Source organism: Crocuta crocuta, unplaced genomic scaffold (assembly GCF_008692635.1).
Source record: "Crocuta crocuta isolate KB4526 unplaced genomic scaffold, BGI_CrCroc_1.0 scaffold193, whole genome shotgun sequence".
Lineage (NCBI taxonomy): Eukaryota > Metazoa > Chordata > Mammalia > Carnivora > Hyaenidae > Crocuta > Crocuta crocuta.
The window spans coordinates 6,361,682-6,370,937 of NW_027529624.1; positions in this window are offsets into that span (position 1 = coordinate 6,361,682).

Consider the following 9,256-nt stretch of genomic DNA (forward strand, 5'->3'; position numbering starts at 1 on the left):
GGCCTCACTGTGGCCTGGTCAAGTGGAGACTATTGTGAACCTCCTCCAAAGACGAGCAGACGGAGGCACAGAGATGTTTTAGCGCCATGCCTGGGATCACATGCTTCAAGCAGTGGGCAGGATTCCAACCCAGGCAGGACGGTCCCACGAGCCACAGTCGTGGTCATTCGGCTGCACTGTCTCCAAGGGGGCCTCTCTGCCAAGTTGGCATGGCCAGCCTCTTCTCTGCCTTGCTCGGCGATGCCCTTTCTCCTGCTTCTTCTCTGGTCCCCCACTTCCCCCGTGACTGGTCCTCCTCCAGTGCGTTTCATCCAGTCCTCTGCTGGGGTTCCCTGCTCGGCCTCCCCGGTGCTCCCTGGCGACTGCTCTCAGGCTGTGACTTCCCTCCCACGACAGAGGCCGCCTGACACAGCTGCACTTGGGGATGATAACACCCGACTTGACTTATCGCCCCCGTGGGCTGTGTGCCCAAGGGTACGAGCACCCGGCTCTCGCAGGTGCCAGAGGGACAGGAAGACAGATTTTCAAGTCAGCAGATCTGGATTCATAGTCTGACTCTGAATTAAAAGATGTCTCTGGCCCACTGATATGACCCTCAGTATCCCCAGAGAAAGCTCAACATCCTGCTTGCTGGGAAAGATTCTTAAAATCTCACAAATTTAATCTGTGTTGGGGGAAAAAACCAAACCAGTTTTGGGAGATGCAAACTGAAAATATGCAAACTGAAAGCTTTAGCAGTTGGCATGTCCATTTTCCAGATGAGGAAACCGAGGCTCCATTAAACGAGTTAGATGACGTGTCTGGTACAACATGGCTAATAGGCAGAGAGAGTGGGATTAGAATTCACTTCTTTTCTCCAAATCTCACTCCTCTGCCTGCTGTCTGGCTGGCTTTGGGAGAGCTAATGAACCTGGCTGAGCCTCTGTTTCCCTATTTGTTAAAGGGGACAAATGACCCACCTCAGACAGCCATGGGGAGTAAATGAGGTGATGCACGTAAAACACCTGATCCAGCCACGGAGCGAGCCCCCAGCACATGCTGGTACTCATTGCTACTCCAGAGTGCGGTTATGTAATGAACCAAGTGAATGAAGGAGTGAGTGAGTGAGTGAGTGAGTGAATGAATGAGAAAATGAATGACTTGAGTTTAATCCTAGCCTCTGTGGGGGGGGTGAAAAAGCCTTCCTTGCACAGATGCTGGTGAGGAGGTGGAGAAAGAACCTTCTTGCACTGCTGGTGGGAAGGCTGCAGACTGGTGCAGCCTCTCTGGAAAACAGTGTGGAGGTTCCTCAAAAATTGAAAAACAGAGCTACCCTACGACCCAGCAACTGCATTGCTGGGTTTTTATCCAAAGGACACAAAAATGCTGATTCGAAGGAGCACATGCACCCCAATGTTTGTGGCAGTGCTATCAACAATAGCCTAACTATGGAAAAAACCAAAATGTCCATCGACTGATGACAATGGAATATTACTCGGCAATCAAAAAGAATGAAATCTTGCTGTTTGCAACAACGTGGATGAAACCAGAGTGTATCATGCTAAGTGAAATAAGTCAGCCGAGAAAGAGAAATATCAGATGACTTCACTCGTGTGTAGAATTCAGGGACATAGGAACAGATGAACATAGGGGGAGAGAAGGAAAAATAACATAAAAACAGAGAGGGAGGCAAACCATGAGACTCTTAAATACAGAGAACAAACTGAGGGTTGCTGGTGGGGCATTAGGTGGGGGGATGGGCTACATGGGTGATGGGCATTAAGGAGGGCACCTGTTGGGATGAGCCCTGGGTATTATAAATGATGAATCACTAAATTCCACTCCTGAAGTCATTAGTACACTACATGTTAACTAACTCAGACTTAAATTTAACAATTTTAGAAATTAAAATTAAAAAATTTAGGGGCGCCTGGGTGGCTTAGTCGGTTAAGCGTCCGACTTTCACTTAGGTCATGATCTCGCGGTTCGTGGGTTCGAGCCCCGTGTCGGGCTCTGTGCTGACTGCCAGCTCAGAGCCTGGAGCCTGTTTCGGAGTCTGTGACTCCCTCTCTCTCTGACCCTCCCCTGCTCACGCTGTCTCTCTCTCTCTCCTAGAAATAAATAAAAAACATTTTAAAAAATTAAATTAAAAAATTTAAAGCCTTCCTCGCAAGAAACCCAAGAAATGAAGGCAATTTCCTGCAGATGGAAATAAAAGTGCCCCTTGGAGCTATTTATTGTGGCAGGATTGGCCCCCACTTCCTCTGTGTTATCCATGTTCTGGATGCTCTTTCCCAAAGCAGAGAAAGGGCTGACTCCCGACCACCCATCCGTGACCTGTCCTTCTGGCCGTGCTGACATGGGGGCGTTTTTGTGATGATTATGCAAGAAGCCTTCCAATAACTGACCCTCTGCTCCAGTAGAAAGCTTTACATTTTGCAAAACTGCTGGGGCATAGCGATACCTCATGTGGCACTGGCTCGCCCGACGGGTTTCACAGCCGCCCCACAATTGTCTGTCTGCTGAACCGATTGCCCTCTGCTCGCTTCTCGAGAGTGAACAGATGTGAGCCCCCGGGTGACGAGTGGCCCGAGACCTGCAGAAGCTGGAGCAATAAAGGGGGACAGGCATCTTGCTGGAGCGCGTCCCGGTCAGAGCCGCAGGCACTGTGGTGAGCACAGAAAACGTTAGAGCCTTCTCTGTTTTAGCAGCACGACGTTGGAGGGCCGCATCCGGCGCTGGGCTGCAGATGGCTGGCCGCTTGTCACTTGGGTCCCTAAATGTGGATGTGCCTGGGGCTGTTAATGCATCTAACCCCACAGAGCAGAGGAGTTTAGTGGGTCTGAGCTTGGGCTCTGGGGTCAGATACACCAGAGACGGGCCCGGACTCCAGCACTGTTTTGGTTTGGGGTTCTCCCAGAAGCACAAAGCAAGGACTTGAGCACAGTGATTTGCTGTGAGCCGGTTCCTGGAAGCACCCCTTGGGGTGTGGGGATGTGAGGCAGGCAGGGGAAAGGGGGGGCTACCACACAGCCGACTCCCTCTCTGGGCAGCTCAGCCCTTCTGGGAACTCGGGGAGACTGCATGGAGCATGCCTGGAGTCACCCCAGCCCAGGGCTGAGGGAGCTGGTGAGTTCTCATCCGACTACCCGTCCGACACGGAGAGCTGTGCAGCTTGAACCGTCGGCACATCTGCCTTACCCCGGGCGGGGACTGGATGACCACAGCTGGGATCAAAAGCCCCTTGGACAGTGAGTCTCGGGTCTTCAGTGAGGACTGGGGTCACTGCAGCATCTGCTGTGATCATTCCCCCCGCACACTTAACCTCTCTGTGCCTCAGTCTCCCAGACTATTGAAAAGGGACAGTGATACCATTACTTGGGCTTGGCATAAGGATTAGGGGAGAGGGGGTATATGCACAAGGCAGGGCACCTGGGTGGCTTAGTCAGTTAAGAATCCAGCTTCAGCTCAGGTCATGATCTCATGGTTCATGGGTTCAAGCCCCATGGGGCTTGTTCAAGCTCTGAGCTGTCAGCACAGAGCCTGGAGTCTGCTTTGGATTCTGTGTCTCCCTCTCTCTGTGCCCCTCCCTCTCTCACACACACACTCTCTCTCTGTCTCTCTCTAAAAAAAAAATACATTAAAAGAATTTTTTAAAGCACAAGGCAGAAGACATTCCCAACAAGTGCTGTTATTATTATAGTTTGCTCTTCATATTTCTGGAAGATCTTTCTCCTCTTAACCAAAGAATTCCTATTTACCCTTCAGATGTCCAGCTTAGATGTCACATCTTCTACTCTTCTGCATATATTAATGTCGTGGGGCCACCATAACAAATGACCATAGATCTGGTGACTTAAAACGATAGGAATTTATTCTCTTACGGTTCTGGAAGCCAGAATCTGAAGTCAGGGTGTCGGCAGGCCATGCCCCTTCTGTAGGCTCTGGGGAAGACCCTTCCCTGGTTCTTCCAGCCTCCCGTGTCTCCTGGGGCTCCCTGGCTTGTGGCTGTGTCGCTCCAACCTCTGTCTCCTTCTTCACGTGACCTTTTCTGTCCCTTCCGATGACACCTGTCTCTGGATTTAGGGCCCATGCCAATCCAGGATGGTCTCCTCCTCAGATCCTCACCTTAATTACACCTGCAAAGACCTTCAGTTCCAAATAAGGTCATGTTCTTGGGTTCCGATTGGACGTGCCTGTCCAATCCACTACACTACGTTTTCTAAGTTTTCTCTCATTCCTGCTGATGGGTTAGAATCCGTTTGTTTTATGTACTCACTACAGCAACTCGACCACACAGGGACTTAGTGGTCTGCTACCAGAACCTCTCCAGTTTGGCAGCTCCCAGGAGCCCTTGGGGACTCCCAAGCATTCCGTCTCCGGCCCCAACTTTCATCCCTAATGGCCTAAGAAGGCATCTCCATCTTTGGGCACNGGCTGAGGGAGCTGGTGAGTTCTCATCCGACTACCCGTCCGACACGGAGAGCTGTGCAGCTTGAACCGTCGGCACATCTGCCTTACCCCGGGCGGGGACTGGATGACCACAGCTGGGATCAAAAGCCCCTTGGACAGTGAGTCTCGGGTCTTCAGTGAGGACTGGGGTCACTGCAGCATCTGCTGTGATCATTCCCCCCGCACACTTAACCTCTCTGTGCCTCAGTCTCCCAGACTATTGAAAAGGGACAGTGATACCATTACTTGGGCTTGGCATAAGGATTAGGGGAGAGGGGGTATATGCACAAGGCAGGGCACCTGGGTGGCTTAGTCAGTTAAGAATCCAGCTTCAGCTCAGGTCATGATCTCATGGTTCATGGGTTCAAGCCCCATGGGGCTTGTTCAAGCTCTGAGCTGTCAGCACAGAGCCTGGAGTCTGCTTTGGATTCTGTGTCTCCCTCTCTCTGTGCCCCTCCCTCTCTCACACACACACTCTCTCTCTCTCTGTCTCTCTCTAAAAAAAAAAATACATTAAAAGAATTTTTTAAAGCACAAGGCAGAAGACATTCCCAACAAGTGCTGTTATTATTATAGTTTGCTCTTCATATTTCTGGAAGATCTTTCTCCTCTTAACCAAAGAATTCCTATTTACCCTTCAGATGTCCAGCTTAGATGTCACATCTTCTACTCTTCTGCATATATTAATGTCGTGGGGCCACCATAACAAATGACCATAGATCTGGTGACTTAAAACGATAGGAATTTATTCTCTTACGGTTCTGGAAGCCAGAATCTGAAGTCAGGGTGTCGGCAGGCCATGCCCCTTCTGTAGGCTCTGGGGAAGACCCTTCCCTGGTTCTTCCAGCCTCCCGTGTCTCCTGGGGCTCCCTGGCTTGTGGCTGTGTCGCTCCAACCTCTGTCTCCTTCTTCACGTGACCTTTTCTGTCCCTTCCGATGACACCTGTCTCTGGATTTAGGGCCCATGCCAATCCAGGATGGTCTCCTCCTCAGATCCTCACCTTAATTACACCTGCAAAGACCTTCAGTTCCAAATAAGGTCATGTTCTTGGGTTCCGATTGGACGTGCCTGTCCAATCCACTACACTACGTTTTCTAAGTTTTCTCTCATTCCTGCTGATGGGTTAGAATCCGTTTGTTTTATGTACTCACTACAGCAACTCGACCACACAGGGACTTAGTGGTCTGCTACCAGAACCTCTCCAGTTTGGCAGCTCCCAGGAGCCCTTGGGGACTCCCAAGCATTCCGTCTCCGGCCCCAACTTTCATCCCTAATGGCCTAAGAAGGCATCTCCATCTTTGGGCACCGGGGCTACATCCTAGACAGGGTGAAGGAGGAAGGTGAAAACCAAAGGCTAAGAGGTCTGCCTCTCCAGAAGCTTCCCTGCAAGCCCCACCCAGGGATATATGTTTATATCTCAGAGACCAAAACGTATTCCCGGTCAGGTACCTTTCTCAGGGCACATCGCTATCCCATCCGAAAATGGGACTGTGGTAGAAAGAAGGAGGTGTATTAGGAATAAATAGACAAATTAAAATAGAGTATAGTTTGCTAGAATATAGTGTACTATAATATATAACATAACATAATATAAATGTGTCACCTATAAACAAAATTCACATCACAGAACTTCCCTGCGTTATTCTAGAATATCCACATGTTTGGTTTAAATAAACAAAGAGCTCACTTGTGGGTGCCCACACTTTTCTCAGCCTTGTCTCTCCCGGTGGACAGGAGTCCCCTTTCTGGACGCAGTGCCTGACGCCGAGGGACAGCAGGGCCAGGATGTGGGGGTTTAGCTGAGCCCAGGGGAGGAAGGCGGCATAAGGCACAGCGGGAACAGCAGCCGGTGGCGGTGCTGCTGGAACGAGTCAGCGAGGGGACCGGGAGGTGGCTGCCACCATAAGGAGCAACAGAAACCCATGGGAGGGACATTGAGTGCAAACCAATCTCCTCTGAACGTGGTGACCCCAAGCACATGGCTCTCCCAAGGTGGCGTTCTGAACACTGGGTCGGGTCAGGAGGGAGAAAATAAAAAGAATGACCCGGAAACTTCTCTGCCTTGTTAGGACCTGTCACCCTCTTTGGGTCCACTTTTGAGGGACCTCTGTGCTCAGTGGACATCCGGTGAGTGGGTGATTCGGTAAAGGTAGCAGGCAGCCAGCAGCAGGCTGAATGCATTTGTAATGGCACGTAAGTCGGCTCAGGTCACAGCATCTCAGAGTCGGAGGGAACTCCCTGTCCAGGAGTTCTTTCAACAAGTTCCCTTGTTCCCCATTTGCATGCCTCTAATGACAGGATGCTCATTGCCTCGCAGGACAGCCTGCATAGGGCCCAGGAGCTCAGAGAGTAGATATGCCTCGTTAAGTTCAGGCAAGAGCTGTTGTTTCATGAATCTGCCGAGTCAGTCCCGATTTTGTGCCTGCAGAATCACACGAGATAACCCCAGTTCCGGTCCAGGCTACACTCCTGCCTTCAACTATGGAAAAGCGTAGCCTCCTCGTATGTTGATACTTTGCTTCCCTCTCCCCCATGAATGTGGATTTCTGTGTTTATTTACCCCACAAGGATATATTAAGCCCCTCCTTTGTGCCAGGGACTGTGTCGGGTACCGGGGCAATGGTGGTGGGTGGGTACATGAGGTTCTAGCCCTCAGGAAACCCCGCAACTGAATGGGGACCTAGGTGATGATGGAAGAGGTGAAATTCACATAACATGCAAGGAACCATTTTCAAGGGAACCATTCAGGGGCGATCTGGTGCAATCACACCTCTCTCTAGTCTCCAAACTTTACCCTTGCTCCAAAGAAACACCCCATATCCATCCTCCTTTCCCGTCCCTCCCCCCGGGGAGCCTCTAGTCTGCTCTCTATATGGATTTACCTACTCCGGATCTTTCATATAAAAGGAAATTCTGTTTCTGGCTCTGTCCCTGAGCAATGATATTTGCAAGGTTCATCCATGTCGTAGTGTGCATCTGTATTATGTTCTTTTTTATGGCTGAGTAATAGGCCATCGTTTGGGTACACCACATTTTGGTTATCCATTCAGTCACTGGTGAACATTTGAGTTGTTCTCACCTTTTGGCTATTATGAATAATGCTGCTATAAATATGTGTATACACGTTTCTTTGTGGGTGCGACATTTTCATTTCTCTTGGATCTATACCTCGGAATGGATTTCTGGGGCATGTGGAAATTCTATGTTGAGCTTCTTGAGAAGCTGCCAAACTGTTTTCCATAGTTTGACTGAACCGTTCTATGCTCTCACCATCAATACATGAGATTATTAATTTCTCCACATCCCTGCTAGTAATATTATTTTCATTTTCTTGATTAAAGTCATCCTAGTGGGTGAAGTGGTATCTCCTTGTGGTTTAGATTTTCATCTCCTTAGTGACCAATGACGTTGAGCATCTTTCCTGTGCTTCCTGGCTATTTGTATATGTTTTTTAGAGAAATGTCTTTCAAGTCATTTGTCTGTTTTTAAAACTGGGGCTTGTGATGGTTAATTTTATGTGTCAACTTGACTGGTCCATGGGGGTGCCCAGATATTTGGCCAGACATGATTCTGAGTGTTTCCTTGAGGATGTTTTTGGTTGAGAGTATATTTTTATTTTAATTTGAGAGAGAGAGAGAGAGAGAGAGAGAGAGAGAGAATCTTAAGCAGGCTCCACACTCTGCATAGAGCCCAACGTGGGGCTTGATCCCACGACCCTGGGATCATGACCGGAGCTGAAATCAAGAGTTGGATGTTCAACCAACTGAACAATCAGACAGCCCTAGATGAGAGTACATTTAAATCATTCGTCTGGGTAAAACAGATTGATTGCCTTCCCTGATGTGGGTGGGCCTCATCAAATCAGTTGAAGGCCTGAATGGAATGAAAAGGCAGACCTCCCTGAGTAAGAGAGAATTCTTCAGCCTGAGGACATAGGCCACTTGTGCTCCTCCTCCCGGCCCTGAGCTCACCCACCTCTTGGTCCCCAGCCTCTCCTGGACAGAAGGCAGATGGAGGTGAGGAGGGAGGCTAACAAGGAATGAACAGAGTTATGTTCAGATGATGAACAAATGAAGAGGGTGGTGCCAAGGCGCTAGAGTGACTCTGGCTGGGGTCTGGAGTACGTGGGGCTCAGAGGACCTCCCCTGTGCCTCACTCCTTGCTGAGGCTGAAGGTCTCCAAGGGGGAGGCACCGTGGCGGGCTGAGAAAGCAGGAGACTGGGGTCAGGTCCCTGTTCTGCTCTGCACTTGTGGCCTTGGGCCGGTCATTGGCCATGTCCGGCCTCTGTGGCTGCATTTGCATCATGGCACCTTTTTGTGCGCCGGGCCCTGGGGTCCAGCAGGAGACCCCCACAGCCATGACCTTGGGAATCTCCTGATCTCCGGGACACGTGGGCGTGAATTAGGCTGTCACACCTTTTTTCCCCATTTCACCCGTGATGAGTGCTTACCTGCGGGGGAAGTTCAGAGGCTTTGCCCCTGGCTCGGGGTGTGCTGAGAAGGAATAGGACTGAGGCAGGGGAAGTGGTGGGGAGGGCAGAATGGTGGAGGCTGAGGGAACAGCTTGTTTGGGAGTGAGGAGAGACTAGGGGTAGAAGGCAGAGATGGGAGGGTGGAGAGGGGTGCTGGCCCCTGTCGGGGGGGTGGGGGGAGGCTGTGCTTCCATTCAGGGCTTTATTCTGCGGATGGGGCAGTCCCAGGACAGTTTTAAGCAGAGCAATGTGATCTGATCTGTTTTGGAAAGAGCCCTCGGGGCCTCTGGGTGGAGAGAAGGTGGGGGAGGGGAGGGGAGGCCCAGGATACGGGCTAGGAGGCCACTGCGGC